Here is a 21326-nt window from a genome sequence, read left to right as displayed (position 1 = left end):
GTAACTAATTAATATACTTATACTCCCATTCATTTTAAAAAACACACTTATTGGAAACCTACTATGATATGCTGGATATTCAGAAATAAGTCTCTGGCCTCAGGGAGTCCACAGTTTTACAGTCCATAAACACATGAAGTATTTTAAGAGCTCTGATAAGTATAAACACAGGTTAGCATGCAAGATTGATCCTGTAGGAGGAATTTCTGAGTTACTGTGGAGCAAAAAGACTTTCAAAGAAAGATGAAACTTCTAATCTCATTTATTTGTCTGTTTCATCAGTCTAATTAGATTGTAAGTTCTTTGAAGTCCAGATAAATGTCTTGTTCATCATTTTTTTGTTTGTTTATTTGTCTTCTACTGTCCTCAAAATGTTAGACTCATACATTTGCTTGTTGAGTAAAGGAATTTATTCAGACTTGCTGATAGTGGCACATCCCTAACTACCAGTGATTTCTTTGGTTTGTTCAAAGGGTAAATGGTAACTTTTAAATGTGAGCTAATATTTCCCTCTCAGTATGGATGAGTTCATTAGGTATCTTGCTTGGAGAAGACAGATGCTTCTTATGGAGTAAGAAACTTACAGAGTAGAAAGCGCTCATGCAGACACTCAGAACCTGAGGATGTTTTTCAGCTTCAAGAAGGGAAGAAAGTACAGAAGATGAAGCCTGGAGGTTCTGAAAGATTCACTTTGCCCCCAAAATTCCTCGTTTGTCTAAAACAAAGCTTCTACCTCAGAAGGTCCCTACCCTGAGTTTTGAAACTGAGTAGAAACGGACCACCACCGTATGCAATAATCTGCACAGAAATTTTTCTTTTGAGGCACAAAGAGTGTAACACTGACTTAACCCTTAGAAGGGGCCTCAAGTACTGAAGATACAGGAATAAATGATAGCATTATATGTGTTTTAGTATTCAAGTTTTAAAGAATTAGAGATTTCTCTCTAATCAAAAAGATATGTTATGGTTATGAAAATATCAAATAATTAACTGAATTTTCCTAATCATAATCACCTCTCAAATTAATTTAGAAAAGGATATCAGTGCCCCTTTCTGTTTTTTTAAAACATGAGATTATTTAGGACTGATGGTAAAATACTGATTAATTGTTTTGTTTTAAAACAATTAGATTAAAATATTGTTTGAAGTTATTCATTTTACCCAGTTGACATTTTAATGTATAAATATAATTACAGACTCTTTAGGAATGCTTAATTTTTGCCTTGATATATATGTCAGCAATTGTGTGTTTGAAAGAGAATCATAAAATGTAAAACTTTATGTTTAATCACCAGTGTCAAAAATTATTAGGTAATAACCACAGGAAAAGAGGATGTGTGAAAGATACAAAGGCCCATATTTAAGACATAATTTTTCTAATAGTTTCTCTGATTTTAAGATGTCATGGCGTCATATGAAGGTTAACAGGTCAGATACCAAATGGACTTTTTAAAAAAATGTTAAGTGATCAATTTGCACTCATAAAAGGGTTAAGATTACTGGCAGTTCTCTTAGACCATCATCTAGGTACACTACTGGCTAGAGAGACAATAAACCCTGATTCTCTTGAGGGTCCAACTGGTTAAACAAAAGTAAATTGAAATAGTTCCTAGAGAAAGACTGCTCCCTCAGTTTGGGGGCAGAATATAATCCCATCAGATATTATAAAACTAGAATGTTAACACTAGGAAATATTGTTTGAAAATCCACTTAATTAATTCTGTCCCCCTCTTTCCTTCTCTCTGTAACCCAAATCTCAGACTTCTTTTTTTTTTTTCTAAGTAGCATGCCAGGGTACAACTGCTGTGAGGTTGCATCAGGGAAACAGAACAGTTTTTTGACAAGACTGATTTCTTTTTTAAGTTGCATTTTTTACTGTTGAAAGTTCTGGCTAAGAGTGTGTTTAAAATCCATTATGATTGTAAATATGATATACTTTATTCAGCTTGTGTCTAAACACTGAGAAACAGAACTTTGGAGTAAAAGTAAATAAGAATAAAGGATTCTTTTTCCTAACAGTAGAACCAGATTCTGCCAACAAAATAGGACACCTAAATTTTTTTTAAAGCTGAGATGGGTGTTAGAAAAATTTTTGAGAGATGTGCTACTTGCAAGAGCATCCTAGAGTAAATGATTTTATTAAGCTAATTTTTTTCAAGTTTGTGAGCCCTCTGAAATTTTTTAATGTGGTATAAAATTTCTAAGAAATTGGGATGAGCAGCAGTAAGGCATCACAGTAACTGATAATAATTTTACACACATTCTCACCGCCGATCTTTGGACCCAGATCTCACATTCATCTTGGGTCATGTTATGATAAAGGCTATGTCTGGATAGTGTCAGAATATCCAGATGCAAAGCAGGCTGCTTTGTTTATCAGCTACCAAACTCCTCCTGTTTCAAGGCACCCAGCTGATTGTCTGAAATGATGGCATTGCATCTGGATGTTTAGCATTGTGTAGCCACAAGGAAAGACAAAGTGCTAAGTTTTACAGCTGTTTGGGTAACACCCTTTTTTTTTCTTCCCTTGCTTCATAGAAATGATCTTTTAAAGGATAATTTTGGTATCAAATTATAGAATTGGTGCTGCAAGCCCAGAAAGTAAGAATCCTGTTTCGAAGAAGAAGGCAGGACACTGTGGAAATGAAGACTCCATTGTAGGGTAGGGAAGGATGATGGAAATCAAAGTTTATTTGGAATGCTCACATATAAGATAATCTGATATACATGACAGATCTGATGCACAGTTGAAAAATGAATTAATGACTTTTTAGAAAACAGTGTAAGTGAAAATAGTGCTGATTGATTTATGATGGAGATAGGGCATGAGAAATCAGAGTGTATTACTTGGAGCTGCAGCAACAATAAATAATATGATTTAACTAAGTAAACTACAATAAAACTTAAAATACACCTATTATATATGTATGAAGGTTCATTGACATCCATCTAGACTGTTGCATCTTTGAAAATATCATTGACTCCTATTAAAGCTAATGTGTATATATTTTTTTGAATTTATTTTTTTAATTTAATTTTATTTTTTAACTTTACAATATTGTATTGGTTTTGCCTTATATCAAAATGAATCCACCACAGGTGTACATGTGTTGCCCATCCTGAACGCTCCTCCTTCCTCCCTCCCCATACCATCCCTCTGGGTCGTCCCAGTGTACCAGCCCCAAGCATCCAGTATCGTGCATCAAACCTGGACTGGCAACTCGTTTCATATATGATATTATACATGTTTCAATGCCATTCTCCCAAATCATCCCACCCTCTCCCGCTCCCAGAGAGTCCAAAAGACTGTTCTATACATCAGTGTCTCTTTTGCTGTCTCGTACACAGGGTTATTGTTACCATCTTTCTAAATTCCATATATATGCGTTAGTGTACTGTATTGGTGTTTTTCTTTCTGGCTTACTTCACTCTGTATAATAGGCTCCAGTTTCATCCACCTCATTAGAACTGATTCACATGTATTCTTTTTAATGGCTGAGTAATACTCCATTGTGTATATGTACCACAGCTTTCTTATCCATTCATCTGCTGATGGACATCTAGGTTGCTTCCATGTCCTGGCTATTATAAACAGTGTTGCGATGAACATTGGGGTACACGTGTCTCTTTCCCTTCTGGTTTCCTCAGTGTGTATGCCCAGCAGTGGGATTGCTGGATCATAAGGCAGTTCTATTTCCAGTTTTTTAAGGAATCTCCACACTGTTCTCCATAGTGGCTGTACTAGTTTGCATTCCTACCAACAGTGTAAGAGGGTACCCTTTTCTCCACACCCTCTCCAGCATTTATTGCTTGTAGACTTTTGGATCACAGCCATTCTGACTGGTGTGAAATGGTACCTCATAGTGGTTTTGATTTGCATTTCTCTGATAATGAGTGATGTTGAGCATCTTTTCATGTGTTTGTTAGCCATATGTATGTCTTCTTTGGAGAAATGTCTATTTAGTTCTTTGGCCCATTTTTTTTTTTTTGGCCCATTTTTTGATTGGGTCATTTATTTTTCTGGAGTTGAGCTGTAGGAGTTGCTTGTATATTTTTGAGATTAGTTGTTTGTCCGTTGCTTCGTTTGCTATTATTTTCTCCCATTCTGAAGGCTGTCTTTTCACCTTGCTTATAGTTTCCTTTGTTGTGCAGAAGCTTTTAAGTTTAATTAGGTCCCATTTGTTTATTTGTTTATTTTTGCCTTTATTTCCAATATTCTAGGAGGTGGGTCATAGAGGATCCTGCTGTGATGTATGTCAGAGAGTGTTTTGCCTATGTTCTCTTCTAGGAGTTTTATAGTTTCTGGTCTTACATTTAGATCTTTAATCCATTTTTAGTTTATTTATGTGTATGGTGTTAGAAAGTGTTCTAGTTTCATTCTTTTACAAGTGGTTGACCAGTTTTCCCAGCACCACTTGTTAAAGAATTGTCTTTAATCCATTGTATATTCTTGCCTCCTTTGTCAAAGATAAGGTGTCCATATGTGTGTGGATTTATCTCTGGGCTTTCTATTGTTCCATTGATCTGTATTTCTGTCTTTGTGCCAGTACCATACTGTCTTGATGACTGTGGCTTTGTAGTAGAGCCTGAAGTCAGGCTGGTTGATTCCTCCAGTTCCATTCTTCTTTCTCAAGATTTTTTGGCTATTCAAGGTTTTTTGTATTTCCATACAAATTGTGAAATTATTTGTTCTAGCTCTGTGAAGAATACCTGGTATTCTTGGTAGCTTGATAGGGATTGCATTGAATCTATAAATTGCTTTGGTTAGTATACTCATTTTCACTATATTGATTCTTCCAATCCATGAACATGGTATATTTCTTCATCTAAAAAATATGGAACGCTTCACGAATTTGCGTGTCATCCTTGCACAGGGGCCATGCTAATCTTCTCTGTATCGTTTCATTTTTAGTATATGTCTGCCAAAGCAAGCACTAATGTGTATTTTAAAAGACATTTAAATTAACAGAAATATCTCTTTTCCCTGAAAATATGTATATTTCTATGGCAGTTTTACAGACTTTTGGCATTTAGTAGAAAGGCATGGCACAATGTCTTCAGAGCTTTGCCTTGTGATTTTTCTGCATGTACTTGAGTCATTGTCTACCTCACTTTGAAGTAGATCTTCTATTTTTCCTGGCCCCAAATTCCATTCTGACAGACAGTTTGCAACATATTAATATTAAAATCTAAGAAATGTTTTGAGTTGCAATAAATTGAAATCATGAGACTTTTACTGTAAAACACCACACACACACACAATTCTCTTTGTTTAGAATGAAATTATCTGATTTAAGTCAGGTAACTTCCCTGTTTCCCTTGTTGTTCAGTTGCTCAGTCATATCTGAACCGCCTGGACTGCAGCATGCACAGCTTTCCTGTCCATCACCATCTCTCTGAGCTTGCTCAAACTCATGTCCATTGAGTCGGTGATGCCATCCAACCACCTCATCCTCTGTTGTCCCCTTCTCCTCCTGCCTTCAATCTTTCCCAGCATTAGGGTCTTCTTTTTTTTTTTCTTAATTAATTTATTTTTTAATTTAAGGATAATTGCTTTACAGAATTTTGTTGTTTTCTGTCAAACCTCAGCATGAATCAGCCATAGGTATACATATATCCCCTCCCTTTTGAACCTCTCTCCCATCTCCCTCCCCATCCCACCCCTCTAGGTTGATACAGAGCCCATCAGGGTCTTTTTTATTTATTTATTTATTTATTTATTTATTTTTTGCTGTTGTGTATCTCCTTTTTTTTTTTTAAGAATTTTTTTAAATTTTATTTTATTTTTAAACTTTACATAATTGTATTAGTTTTGCCAAATATCAAAATGAATCTGCCACAGGTATACATGTGTTCCCCATCCTGAACCCTCCTCCCTCCTCCCTCCCCATTCCATCCCTCTGGGTCGTCCCAGTGCACCAGCCCCAAGCATCCAGTATCATGCATCAAAACTGGACTGGCAAGTCCACTGGCAAGTGACTCACTTTACACCACTTGGAACAGAGAAACTAAATATATAAAATGCTGTTAAAACTAAAATTGCAAAGAAATATATTTATTAAGTCATGTTTTCTCCATTCACTTAATGTCAAAATAGTTTCCACTAGTGCTTCCCACTAGGCTATGGACCTTGGGACAACATTTCTGTCATTGTTTTCTGCTTATATCTTTCTTCCCATTACTAGACCAAGTTATTTGATAACTACTTCTAAGACGTTGTACTGAGCACCTGTATATATTTATGATTAAAAATTACAAGAAGAAAATTAACTGTAGATCTTGTAGAAGTATACACTGATATAATATTCAAACAAAGAGTTAGAACACTTTGAAACTAAGAGAGAAACCTTGAAAAATACATTGAAAGAAATACTTAGAGTATAAGAAAAATACACAAATTAAAAGTATAAGTTTGATATTTTAGCTTCATCATGTCAAAGAATTTTTATTGCAAAAAAATTTTAGTGTGTATTATTATACTAGCTAGGTAAGTATTTATTAGATTTTATTGAAGTGTAGTTGATTTATAAAGTTGTATTAATTTCTGCTCTACAGCAAATTGACTCAGTTTTAGTTTTATATATATACATTCTTTTTCATATTCTTTCCCATTATGGTTTCCACAAGATAGTGGACATAGTTCCCTATGCTATACAGTAGAGCCTTGTTTATTCCTCCTATATATACAAGTTTGTCTCTGCTAATCCCAAACTCATAATCCTTCCCTCCCCTACCCCAGCCCTTGGCAGCCACAAGTTTGTTCACTGTATCTGTGAGTCTGTTTCTCTTTCATGGATACATGCTTTTATGGTGTATTTTAGATTCCACAGATAAGCGATACCATATGGTATTTGTCTTTCTGGCTTATTTTGCTTAGTATGATCATTTCTAGGTCCCTCTATGCTGTTGCAAATGGCATTATTTCATTTTTTTATAATATTCCATTGTGTGTGTGTTTATCATATCTTCTTTATCCATTCATCTGTCAGTGGACATTTAAAGTTGTTTCCATGTCTTGGCTATTGTAAATAGTGATGCTATGAACATGGGAGTGCCTGTATCGTTTTGTATTATGGTTTTGTCTGGGAAAACCCTAGGTATTACAGTGAGAAAAACAACAACAACAACAACTAAGAAATGAGTGGGCTTGAAGATAATAGAAGTCTATTTCAGCACCATAAAAAATCTAAAACCCGTGTCTCAGATTGGCAAATTACTTTCTTCTAAGAAAGAATTTAAGGACCCAGGGCTCCTTCCACCTTGAGGTTCTATCATCAGCAGAATGTGGCTGCCAACACTGCCATCTCAGGTTGCTCTGTCGTAAAAGGGTATCAATCATGCAGCCTTGGACATGAGAGGAATTTTATGGACTAGTCCTGGGAGTTACAGGTATTATTTCCAATCTCATTCCATTGGATGGATCTCAGATGAATGGCCATATTTAACCTCAGAAGAGGCTAAAAAATACAGTCTAAGAAAAAAGAGGAAATTAGTTGAATATCTACCTGGTCATTCTTTACCATAAATATAATCCAAACTTTTAGATTAGCTTTATTTCTCTAAAATTTTTCAAGCTGAAAGTTAATATGTGTATTATACAGAGCTTTTTATCTATAATAATACTTATTATAATAAAACTTCTAATAGTGATAGCTGTAATAATGCTGACCCTTGATTACTTATTACTATAGTGCGAAGTGTTCTATAGAAATATATCACTTAGTCTAAAAGTCTTTAAGTCTGTGTCTCCTTTACTTCCCTGCATGTAGGATCATGGGTACCATCTTTCTAAATTCCATATATGTGCATTAATATACAGTGGGAAAAGGTGAGGGTAGGGTGATTGGAGAGAATAGTATTGAAACATGTACATTACCGTATGTAAAACAAATGATGAGTGCAAGCTCGATGCATGAAGCTGGGGACCCGAAGCTGGTGCTCTGGGACAACCCAGAGTGATCGAAGGGGGAGAGAAGTATGAAAGGGGTTCAAAATCAAGGAAACATGTGGGTACCTGTGGCCGATTCATGTTGATGTATGGCAAAAACCATCACAATATTGTAAATTAATTATCCTCCAATTAAAAGAAATAATTTAAATTACAAAAAAGAATTAAAAACATCTATCACTTAAATTTCATAGTACCCCCCATGAGGTAGATAGAAGTTCAGGTAAAGAACTCAGCGAGCTTGCCTAAAGTTGTGAATGATACAGACACATAAAATGGTGAGACTTAAATGCACGGAAAGTTGCCATTGCATCTCAACTGAAAAACAAAACAAAAAACACCTGAAGCTTTGTCATTATCAGCTTCAAATTTTATTCATATCAGTATTTTTTCTCGTATTCAACAGTCTTCCTAAACAAATTCCTATATAGGATGATATGTTAAAGTTATATATTTCCATTCCAGTTAACTTGCTTATTTGAGAATCTAATGTGATGGGACAAAGATGTTCAGTCAATCAAAACTCCCTGTCCTTCGTCTTTACCCAGTGCTGCTGCTGCTGCTGCATTGCTTCAGTCGTGTCCGATTCTGTGCGACCCCATAGACGGCAGCCCACCAGACTTCCTGTCCCTGGGATTCTCCAGGCAAGAACACTGGAGTGGGTTGCCATTTCCTTCTCCAATGCATGAAAGTGAAAAGTGAAAGTGAAGTCGCTCAGTCATGTCCGACTGTAGCGACCCCATGGACTGCAGCCCACCAGGCTCCTCTGTCCATGGGATTTTCTAGGCAAGAGTACAGGAGTGGGGTGCCATTGCCTTCTCCTCTTTACCCAGTACTCCCACTCTATTCCTCACCACCTAGACATTTCCAACACAACACTTTATACTGCTATGTTCATCCTATCGTGTATCCAGATATAGTCTAGTGTATCTAAATGTAGTCAATGGAAAGAAAAATCAGGAAGTTATGTGAAATTTCCTCTTAGTACAGAGAGAGAGAAAAAAAAGTTGAAAGTGGGAGTAAGAAGACAGAGCTTTAGTAGATATGGTAGCTAGGAGAATGTTGATGGAAACACTTGAGACTGGACAAAAAGAAAGTTGATAGAAGCAGCTTTCAGAGAGAAGGAAGAAATGAGAATTTTTAAAAGTCTTTATTGTAAAACATTGATTGAATCCCTTTCAGTGGTGTGCAAACAGTTCAGAAAAGGGTTGTAGTTACTTTTAACTTGTGTTGCAATTTATGGTCTGTTTCTTTCATTGTGGCCCCAGAATGAGTCAGATGAGACCCTGGGTTTTATTTGGGTTATGCGAGGCCATGGCAACACCAAATCTTAGAGTTGGAAGGAATCTTAAAGATATGCAGTCCAATACCTCTCCCAATACAAGAATGCATCTATTCATCTAAAACAAAAACAGAAAACTCCCTACCACCATTTCAGTGGGTTTTAAGGTAAAATATTTATTTCCTGATGAGGCAGATCATAACAATTCTTCAGATATTTAACTACATTCATTACCTTTTCTGCAAGGGTTGTTTTCTTTGATGTAGTGAATAGAATTGTTGTTGCTAAGTCAATAAGTCATGTCTGACTCTGTGACTCGAATGACTGCCCCTTGCCAGCCTCCTCTATCCTCCACTGTCTCTCAGAGTGTGCTCAAATTCATATCCATTGAATTGGTGATGCTATCTAACCATCTTATCCTCTGCTGCCCCCTTCTCCTTTTGCCTTCAGTCTTTTCCCAGCATCAGATCCGAATTGTACTTGGACCTTAGTCTTCATCCTATCTACCAAGGCACCCTTTGGATTAGATTCACTTCCAAATACATTATTCCTGATTTTTTTTAGGCTATATTAACACTTTTTAAATTTTCTGTTGCCCTGTATATCTGCAAGAATGTAAAATTAGGAAACAGATGGGACACTCAAAATAGGATAACTTAAGAAAGGTTTGTTTACAGAGGGAATTTTCAAAGGTGTGTATGTAGAATAACTATTACTAGGACTGGAAACGTTCTAGATGGTACCACCCTAGGCCTGAGGAAACAGGCAGAGACGCTCGTTATCAGAATGAGGAAGGAGAGAATTATATAGAATGAACCACCTGGAAAGAAGCAATTATCTTCTGCAAAATTACACTGTCCAGGGATTTCTCTGGTGGACCAGTGGTTAAGACTCTGTGCTTCCAATGCAGGAGGTACAGGATCAATCCCTGGTCAGGGAACTAAGATCCACACAGTAGGCCAGACATTTTAAAAAGGTACATTGCCCAGTCAAGGCAACTCAGAGCGAAGAAACCAAGAAATCAAAAATCAGTACATGACCTCACTCTCTTCACTTCCACCAAGCTTCTGAAGGGGGTCTCCTCTGATTGAATCCAACCAGAAGTCAAAGGACTCATTGTCAGAGCAAAGAGCAGATGGCCAAGTATGGAGGGAAGGATCTAAAGAAAGAAATGGAAGATATCTGACATATTCCATAGCATTATCATAGGCATCCACCAAAGTAAAAGCTGCTGCTCTGCCCTGAATGAATCAGGGTCATTCAAGCGGTTGTGTCACTCTAAGTGTTTGCCTCCTGCTAAGCAACAAACATGTCTTCCCCACCCCCATCCCCTGCTTATTAGAAGCCGGATAGTATAGAAAAGACTTGCCAAAAGTAATCATAATTCAGAACTCACATATATGTTGTTATGGTGTCTGACATTTCACATACTTAAGCTTCCTGAGTGTCCCATACTGAAATTGAGCCTTCCAGTGAAAAGTGGCATTTTAGAGTCTGAGCATGGTGGGCTACCACACGCATTGACACTGCCTATTATAACAAACAGTTCTGAAAAATGAAAGCTCCTCATAGAGGCAGATTGCTTTGTTCTTTGTACAAATGAAAGGAGAGAGATGGTTGGGTTCCAAGGGAGGAACAGAGAAACAGGCTGGGGAGTTGACCCTGGAATTGGCTCCTTGCCATCCCTCTTTTAGCTTTCTCTAGCAAGCTTTTTGCCAATATGCAATATAGTAGACCTTGGTGCATACCTGATGCTATGCTGGATAACAGCCCAAGGCTTAAGAAACCTAGGCAAAACATGTAAAAAAGCAGAAATATTTATATTTATTAAAAAGATCTTTCTGAATAGTGGTGCTTTTTTTTTTATATATATGTAACCAAGATCTTTATTTATAAGTTTGTAGGAAAATGTACTCTTTCCTTGCCCATCCACTTACTTTAAAAGCATAAATAAAGTAAAATGAAATAATCTCATGAACCTCATGAACCCATTATACTGCTTTAAAAAGGAGAAGAAAACATTGCATCAACGAAGCTGAGATGACTTGGCCTTTATCATCCAATTTACTTTTATAGAGTTTCTGAGATTTGGCTGAAACAGTTGCTTTCATTTCGGAGATGCCTTGATGCCAATGTTGCCTGGTCAGTTGTAAGCACGTGTAGGCCGAAAATAAGCATGTGAGTTCCAGGTGCACTTTGGGTGTGTTCAATGCTCAGCTCCTAGTGTTTCCTCACATCAAGTATATTCTATTTGTGTGTGTGTGTGTGCTTCTTTCCTGAGACTAATTTCAATCTTGTGGTAATCATTTATTTTAGCAAAACCAAAAGACCTAAGATATGGTACGTTTAATGCTGAAAAAGAAATCTGACAGCTATTTCCATGATTAGATAGGGAGTGGTATTCAAAGTCACATTTCATAAGACCTTGCTCTAGTTCTGTTCAGATTCAAGTCACAATAGTAATGAGAAAAATGTCATCAGACTTACAAGGAGAGTAAAATAGGTTCATACCCAAAAATGAACTCCAGTAGAAAGCATAGCAAATTGGGATGCTAGTCACCAAATTTTATTCAAATCTGAAAATAAGTAATTTTTATGTTAAGCATTGTTGGAAAGGCATGGGAGACAGATGTGGACGTGTCAATGTAAAATCATGGTTGATAGACACCAACGAACGGGAGCATAAACTTCAGTTAGTGCCTGTCGGCAGAGAAGCCCAACAGTGCCTCCAAGGACCTTAAAGGTTAACAATAAAATCTCAAATTGAATCCTCATTTTCAATGTGAGCCAATCTGTTATAAAACAATGAATTGGCATGAACGTACCAAGGCCAATGAGTACAGTTAAGGAAGAGCCTGTCAGCGTAGCCATACTTTATCACCCATGCAGAGAGTAACTCTCCATGACATTAAGGATGCTCTATTTGATAGAATGTCACAGTTAGTTGACACTGGCCTTATCCTGGATCGTAGATTCTCTGTCACATCCTGCCAGTTGAAAGCAGGACCTAATGATTACAGTGTTTTACCTTACAAGCCCTGATGGGAAACCAAAGCTGAGTTTAGCTGTATAAATTACTGCATAGTGTCAGGGTTGCCAATGGAAAGTGATTGATAGAGGAGCTGATCGGCCATATGGAAGAGAAAAAAGTGAAAAGGATTGTGCCCTGATCTTGAACACCAAAGCTTATAATCCAATCAAACCAAAGGAAAATGCTTAATAAGAGTTTCAAAGACTTTTGAGGCTAAAGATCATTCTGTCCTTTGGTGACTTGAATGGACATCTCTTTTTGGACACACAGCAGATAGCACCCCCAAATATACATAAGTTCAGACTAATTATTTGTAAAGCATATAATTACATGAATATGTCTTATCTGTTATGTGCCAGGCATTGGGAACCTAGGGATGAACCTAGAGGTGAATACGGTCAAACAAGCACAATTCATGGGATTTATTCATAAGCCAAATTTATTCTTGTGTCCTACTGTCTCAATAAATTCGATCAGTAGGCAGAAGCTTTCCTAGATGAAAACTCAGATTCTCTCATGCCTTTTCTGATGAGTAGTAGGCCATGCAAACTAATAATTTAAATGTCCATTCTCAAGTGTTAGTCAGGTAGCAGTTGCTTTACATCTGAAGCTGCTTCTTCAGTTTGTTCCTGATGCAGAAAGGAAGCCTGGAGATAGGGAAGGCATTATGGTCTGCTTCTTTCTTTCCGTGTCTTAAACTTTTCCCCTTCTAACTTAGTTCCCTAAGCTCACATTCAGTGCAACAGACTTGGAGCAGGTAAGGGAAGAAAAGCATTAGTTCTCTCGGCAGTGATTTAAAGTTGACACTTTCTCCTATGGCTGTTTTTGTGAGTTCTAAACAGATGGCCCCATCTGTAATTATCTCTCTCCTGAAGCTTCTTTGACTTGATGAATGCACTTCAATTCCAGTTGATTGCTTCTGATACCTTCTCTACCTCCTAGACATTCAGAGGTCCCCCTGCCAGTTTCCTTCTACTGAGTTGCCTTTTTCCTTTGGGGGGCCCAAGGCAGCTCCTATACACATACAACCTCTCTCAGGTCCCCCCAAAACAATAATTTCTCCTTTGCTCTGATGACATGTAGGAGACTAGTTCCTTCTAAAGCCACCAGCTCTATGGCTCTCTTCTAATGCCATAGAGTCCTTCTCCCAGACTCTTTAATTTTTAGATTTTTTCAGGTTATTTCAGATATCATTCTTCTGTGCATCCAGGAATCAGATGATCTGCAGGGCTCAAGTTTTCATGGTTTTCAGCCAGCATTCATTTGGCCCCGCAGTAGACATTTTTGGTTGTCGCAGCTAGAGAGTTGTTTTCAGCATCTTACGAGTAGAGTCCAGGCAGGCTACTCAGTATCTCACAATGGGCACAGTAGCCCCCAACCTACAACCAAGCATTGACCAGCCCCACATGTCAGTACTGCTGAGGCTGAAAAATTTACTTTCTAAAAGACTCTTATTTTAAGTTTGTTCTTTATTTTTGAGGAGACTAGAACTATCAAGATGGAAACAATATTTCTGACACCTTATCAGATCCTTCTGTTAATTAACTCATTGACCATTTATAGACCTGCTTACAAAATGTCAGGCACTACTATCAGGACTTCAATAGAAGAGTTCTTCTGGAGTTGACACACGAGAGGGGGAGGGATGTAGACAACAAACAAGTAAACAAATGATCAGCAAGTATTTTCTGCAAGTGTAGTGCTCGGAAGACAATTAAAGCAGAGGAATGTGATGAAAGGGTGTTGTTGCTTTCTGTTAGGATGGTCAAGGAAGGCCTCTAGCAGAAGATTACGGTACCTGGGCTGACACCCAGTGGATAACAGGGACCCATTTTGGGGAAAGGGCATTCTAGGAAGTAAGAGGAGCTAACATAAAGGTTGTGGGTTGTGGGTTCCTACGAATCCCTTTGAAAATTCACAAACCTTTAAGGATGAGTCTATATGTATGCTTTTCATCCGATCCTCAAGAAATGACCCCTATTTAGAAAAAACACACTCCTCCCAAGTTTCTTTTTCACTTACACACTTACAGTACTTCTGATATGAGATGTGTGGGTTCTCCATACAGTAAGCAATTCTCTGCAGCGACCACCTGCAGGACACTGCAGCTATAGGGTGTCCTATAATTCAACTCAGTTCTGACACTCACTGGAGTAAGCGCAGACCCCACTACTTAAGGGTTCAATCCCACAAGACTACTTGCCGCATCAAACACCAGTCACAATTAGTGCTTCTCTGAGTTCTGCAAACTATTCTAGCAAATTGGTGATTCCCATGGCCGTCTCCTTGGATTCAGCTGTTTGCTAGAATAGTTTACAGAAATCAGGGCAACACTAGAAGATATGATAAAGGATACAGATCAACAGCCAGATGAGATACAAAGGAAAGGTCCTGAAGTGTTCTGAGCATAGGAGCTCCTGCCTGTAGAGTTGGGAGGGACCACCCTCCTGGCAGGTAGATGTGCTCACCAGTGTGGAAAATGTCTGAGCTCAATACTTGTGGGATTTTCATGGAGGCTTCATCACCTAGCCAATGCAATCATTAGCTGGATCTTCATTCCCTCTCCCAACTCCAAAGGATAGGAGGTGGGGCTGAAAGTTCCAAGCTTTGAATCATGGCTTGGTTTTCCTAGTGACCTGCTCTCTTCCTAAAGCAATTGAAGAGCCCAAGTCTCCTTATTTGAACAAAAGACTTTCCTACCATCCTGGAAATTCCAAGAGATTCGGGAGCTTGGTGTCAGACTCTACTCCTATCACTGAGGAAATTACAAAGATCTTAGGAGATCTGTATCAGGAATCAAAGGCTAGGTCTAACTGCTGGAACAAAAGATCACTCTGTGCCCATGTTTACAAGGGTTTTTCTGTGTCAGGAACTGGGGACAGAGAATGATATGTGTGTGTGTGTGTGTGTGTGACACACACATATATAAATCATACCTCTTATTATTTCACAGCCCAAAGTAAAGATTGTGAGTTAATCATCCTATACCTATATTCGCAGAGTAGAAATCTGTTTCTAGTTTAGAGCTCTTTCCTCTCAAAGTGTACGTTAAGTCCACATGGAAGTAAGGCCTAGTTTAGGATCTTTCTAAAATTGGGGTAAATTCCAAGTTTGGGAAACAGCAATTTATTGGACAGCCCTCCCTGTCTTTTTGTGATTCTGAAAGAAATGTCAGAAAGCAGTTTACTAACAAATTAGGTATCACCGTTCTGCACCCAGGAGATGCTCCCGAGGGTGTTCATATGCTTAGAACCTTCCAGAGTGAAGAGGCAACTGCTCCCTGCTCTGTAGTTACACAGAAGAAGTCCTACCATACCACCCCACTCCTGCTGAACAATGAGATACCGTGGATTGCTTAAAAAACAGTACCTAACTGCAAAGGGAATACATTAAATTAAAGAGAATAAATACCAGGAGCCCAGAGCCTGGGGAGCTTAGAAGCATTCCATAGAAAAGGTAGGGAGGAGAGTGGTGGCCGGCTGACAGGGAAGGGACAATACCAAAAGAAATGACAATATTCAGGGAGCAGGGCCAGTTTCATTGTGGCAGCTAAGTAATTTCAAACTACAAAAGGAATTTTAGGCTTCAAAACTCCAGCTCCCAAATAGTGTTATAATTAGTATTATTTTCAGATTAAAGAAAACACCACTTTTGTGTAACAAATTACCTCCATTTTAAAAGCAAAAATAATATATTTCACTTCATAAAAAAAATGCCCAAACGGAAGCATTCTTACATTAATTATTTCACTCTATTCAAAAAGCATATCCCTGCTTGCTTTTTATTATGCCTTCCAGCTCCTACTTTGAAAAACATGTTAAGAAGCTGGAAGGTATTTTTTTAAAAATGAAAGAAAAAAAAAGAAAAAATAAATAATCTTTGAAGCAATTAGAGCCAAAATACAGAATACATAAATATACATGTACATATTTCTTTATTTGCCCCCTAGATTTAACTCCCATTTTCTCCCACCTCCCTTCTTGGCACCAGAACATGAAGCATCTTTCTTTTCTTGAGCTTCAACAGCAGGCAAATGTTTGCCCCAGAATTGAGTCAGATTCTCTTCTGTGGATTGATTGGCAAGAGTTTTCATAAAGGGGGTGGCATCCCCCGAGGGCAAATACATAATTTTCATAATGCATTTCTTTCCACCACCACCGCCCCCACCCCCCCAGCCTAGGAACCTCAGTCTATTTCTGAACCATCTTGTCTGAGAGTAATAATTAGCAGCACATTGCAAAAGACAAAACAGCGTCGTCATTGCTTCGTGGGGTCTGTAGTCGCTCTTGTAAAATTACCAAGAATATAATTTTACTATGGGAACAAAGAGCATATGTAAAGTAAATATTGTTACAGTTTTTAGAGTTTCAGGAAAAAAAATTATTTGAATATTATATAAAACCACGGGAAATAGAGTTTAAAATGGATGCTCTTGGTGCTTCTCTTTACTTGGTTTACTGTGGCTGAAGTGAATGTTGTCATTTTCTGGGAAGAAAGACAGAGCGCAGGCCTTTCTAAAGGTAGGAAATGAAAGCACTGACATTTAAAATACCTGAAAATTTAAGATAGCTCCCCCCTCCCCTGCCCCGGCAGTGTAGCCTCAATATCTAGAAATCAGTCTCCAAGTGAAAAACAAGTATGCTTCCATTATTAGCAGACTTTCATACAAAAATATTTCCAATTATATTAATATTAAAAATGATCTTTAAATTTAATGTCTTTAATCAAAACCAGTAATAAGGTGAAAATAAATGTGTGATGATATTACATTTTTGTACTGTGATTGAAATGTTGACAGTACCTTGTACATACACCTTAAGAGAGGCTTGCTTCTTTTTACCAGATTTGGAAGAAGGTGCTGATCTGACGGTAGAGCCTAGCCTTGCGCAGAGGCAATCAGTTGTGGGGTTTTTTGGAGACCAACCTCCTGACAGCATCACCTTCCCAAAAACCTAACTCTGAACCAGAAAGCCTCAGTCCTAAGCTTTAGCTGGTGGGTTCCAGTGGCTCTCATCAGGCACAAGGCAAAGCTTCCAGATTCAGATTTTAACCCCAATGCTGATAGTGCTGGCCATCTGATTAATCATCCCACAGCACATTAGACAGAGCAAATTAGAAGTGGGGGGTGGGGTGCCCCAGAGGCAAGGACAGAGCAGCAGATGTGAGAGACAGCAAAAAGACAAAGCAATAAAACTACTGTATGGTAATTGATGGTCATTAGGACAAGCCTGAATCATCAGGGATAGCTCAACTGTGCTCTTATGCTCTGCTTAAGAAAGAAGAAGAGTGTACCAGGAGTCCCCGCCCTGGCTGAGTATCAGAATGGATACGATATTCTGATTCAGTAGGTCTGGGGTGAATGTGCCCAAGAACAAGCCTTTTAATATGAGTGTCAGAGAATTTGAGTTCTGGTCTTCAAAATGATATTTGGGAACCTCTGAGTCATAGACAAGGAAATGATACGGCACGCAAAGAAGTTCCCAAGGTTACCTAACTAGTAAGTAAACGAACCAGCATTCCAACTGAGGCCAACCCTAGCCAGGTTCTTCCGGGTTTCCTCTGAATCTTTCTGCTCATTGGAGCCTTACATTGGCTTGATGTAAGGCAGGGCTTCTGAATCCGCTAACCAGCGGTCCTCAAAATGAGTCACCTGGAAACTTGCTAGAAAATGTACATTCTCAGATACCACCCTAAACTTGTGAATCTGAAACTGTGAGGTGGGCCCGGGGTGGTGGGGCAGCATTCTTTTCAAACAAGCTCTCAGATTCTGGTATACCCTAAGAGATTCTAAAAACTACTATACTGACTCACTTCAGATGTCATGTAAGTAAAATTAAAATAGCAGGAGGCATAAAATATTTTATTTGGCAACTCTCAAGAACATTCAATTTTCTTGGTTTCTAGAAAGGTCCCTGTGTCCCCAGAACTGTCTTTTTGTGCATTTCAACCTTCAGGTGGGAGTCTCTTTCTCCATCCAAGTATGAGGTACACCCTTATTCTTATGTCCTTTTCTTCATCCTGCCTCTTTCACAGGAAAACAAAGCAAACCAGAAAGAAAAAAAAAAAAAAAACAGAAACTTAACTCTGGAGTGACTTGATCAGAAAAAAAAAAAAAAAAAAATGAATTGGAAGGATATCAGATAGCTCACAGAATCAATCAGAAGGAGAAAAGAGACCAATAGATTGTCAGAGAACTGATAATACGTCTGTTCAGAGAACACATCAGGAGTCACACCTCATGACACTCCCATTGGTACGGGACCACTGATGGACTCATAGCTTTGCCATATCACATGAATAATCTCCAGGCATTCATGCCTTTTTGCATCACTCACTCAAGAGTCAATGTTCCAAGAGAAAGCATCCAAGTGGCCAAACCTAGTTGGAATCCCCAAGTTCCTGTGGCCAAAGGGCAGGGAGTCAGATTCTGTGTGTGTATGTGTATGTGTGTTATATCTACTGTGGACCCCTAGTACCTGACCCAGAGGCCCAGAATATACAGTCCCTAAAGATCACAGAGAACCAGAATTTTTAAAATCACACGAACCTTGAGTTCTTATTGTTTCATTCATGCTTTTCCTAGTGGAAATGAATTCAAATATAAAGGTTTTCAAAATCTTTGGGATGGGGAACTGATATGCTTTTTTTTTTAGCTATTTAGTGTGCTGCTAACTCCATAATCTTTCTAATCATGGAAAGGCAAACTGTTTCTCATCTCTGAGAATCTATGCCTACTTTCAAATAAATTAAGGGTCATTATGTTTGCGAAAACCAAGATCATTCCCTTCACAATTGATGATTCAACTTAATTTTAAATGGTCAGTACATGAATCATCTGAGCATTTTGTCTCTGCTTCCTGTTTGTTTATTTATTGAGGAAATGTTTTGGAGAGCTTTTTTGGGGCCAGAAATAGGGTATGTGTGTGTGAAGAATATAACAGTGCCAAAGTATACATACTCTACCCTGAAGATGTGTCTAGTCTAAGTGTTTATTTAGTAGTATGTATTTTCCCTTATCTTTCTTTCCATCCGCGTACATTGGAGCCTTAGGTTGGCTTGACTCTCCAGATGGGAGGGGTGGGTAGTGATGTCTCATGATTGTATTAGTTATTCAGGCTGATCTTGGCTCCCCTCTCTTTCTACTCCTTATGATCTTCTCTCCAACCACGCACAGGGCAGACAGTAAGTGAGAACATGCTGCTGCTAAGTCGCTTCAGTCGTGTCCGACTCTGCAACCCCATAGACGGCAGCCCACCAGGCTCCCCCGTCCCTGGGATTCTCCAGGCAAGGACATTGGAGTGGGTTGCCACTTCCTTCTCCAATGCATGAAAGTGAAAAGTAAAAGTGAAGTCGTTCAATCATGTCCAACTCTTAGCAACTGCATGGACTGCAGCCTACCAGATTCCTCCGTCCATGGGATTTTCCAGGCAAAAGTACTGGAGTGGGTTCCGCAAACACCCATTAGTCAATAATGGATGGGTGCAAGGGTATCATCTACCTCCCTTTTCCATTGGTGAGACAGCTCTGAGGCTTCAGTTTTGCACTGACTCCAAGAGTTCCCCAGTAAGATTCAGCTTGTCACCCACAGTGGTTACTGCTTGATAAGGTCCACTTTGCTGCCTGTCTCCTCTTCCCTGACTTCTCTTCCCTTCTCCTTCCCATCATGTTTCCTGGGACTCCTTCCCAGGAAATAACCCACTCCCGCTGGAATCCTCATCTCCAGGTCTGTTTCTGATGGAACCCAAACTAAGACAGAAGTCATGAGCCAGAGAGATTAGAAAATCGCTAGTCCAGGCGCAGACAAGCCAAACAGAAGTTTCACTTCTCTCCCAGTGGGGTCAGTGTTCTTAAAGACATGAGCCTTGAGATCTTGGGAAAACACCTGGGAAAGGAAGGAAGGTGGAAATGACATCCAATCAGTACGATTAAAAAAAAATCTTAAAGACTTTACCAGGTTAAAACAAACAAAACAATACAAAAACAAAAAACACTGAACCCAAATCTCACAAATGTTTTCGGTCTCTTCTCTTCCCCTAATGTCATTTCCTAAAGTCAAACCCTCAGCAGAGGGCAGAGGAAATCTGCAAGCATTATTTATGTTTGATGAGGGAGAAAGTGGCATCGGTCCTCGACAATATTGAAAGGCAGTGCCTCATCCAAGGCTGAGCTTTGTGAGACACTGGGGAGCTGTCCTGCCGAGCCAGTGACAAACCAGCCGGCAGAGCAGGGATCTGAACATTACATATTAGCTTGCCTGCCTGCTCGATGCTGAGTGGAGTCTAACATGATAGGAAGTGTTTGTTATATTATTTACTACATGTCTCTAATCTAACCTTTTTATGTGGATGGGCTTCCTACAGAGTGAGGAGACAAATCTACTCCCAGAAGAGACGATACAAGCATGTTAGCTGAAATGTTGAATAACGGAAAATTCCTTTGAGTTCCTTGTGACGTTCTAATCCACCACGATGAAACTTTCATGTTTTGTCAGCTATTGTAATTTTGCTTTCACAAACGCAATACAAATTCTTCCTGTGTAAGTGACTTTCTCGTATAGCGGTAACTTGCAGGAAAATTCTACTATTGTGATTTTAGATGGCATGTGTTTTAGGAGCTCTATAAAACACACACACTCCTAAAAGGTTTATATTTTAATTCCTTTCATTTTAGTGAGCCGTAGACAAGTTTTAGTCTGCATTTTAAATAATTGACTCCATTATATTTGATAAAATATAGGTTAGTTCTGAAGGCAATAGGTAGCACTTACAGAAAGAGCTTTTTTTTTTTTAATCTTTTAAAAGCTTGTAAACTTGAAATAATTTTCTTGCCCCTGTGAGGCAAATAAGAAATCCCAGAACTACCTGCTTTATGAAAGGAAACTGAGGCAGGGAACTAAGTACAAAATGTGAACATTAACAGAGAGGAATTTAAGGGGCAAGGGATCTCTTTCCAGTGGAGCAAAAGTAGCTGTGTGGTACACACTTCTCAGCAGCATCTGTTGACATAAGGGGAAGCATCCAGGCTTGTAATAATTGCAGAGGTTAGAAACTGTAATTAAAATGACT

The 21326-nt window shown here is 38.6% G+C and overlaps 1 long non-coding RNA gene and 1 other non-coding gene across 3 annotated transcripts in view; one reads left to right on the top strand and one right to left on the bottom strand.

The window, feature by feature from the left end:
• Positions 1-21326, top strand: part of LOC112581125 — a 470843-nt gene that overhangs the window by 219820 nt on the left and 229697 nt on the right. The window lies entirely within an intron of this gene.
• LOC112581290 lies at positions 4830-4933 on the bottom strand. The gene has a single exon (XR_003105825.1). It is a non-coding gene; the product is annotated as a U6 spliceosomal RNA (small nuclear RNA).

This window comes from Bubalus bubalis, chromosome 21, assembly GCF_019923935.1.
Source record: "Bubalus bubalis isolate 160015118507 breed Murrah chromosome 21, NDDB_SH_1, whole genome shotgun sequence".
Lineage (NCBI taxonomy): Eukaryota > Metazoa > Chordata > Mammalia > Artiodactyla > Bovidae > Bubalus > Bubalus bubalis.
Note: the sequence above shows the minus strand (reverse complement) of the source record. Positions and strands in the feature narration are given on the sequence as shown.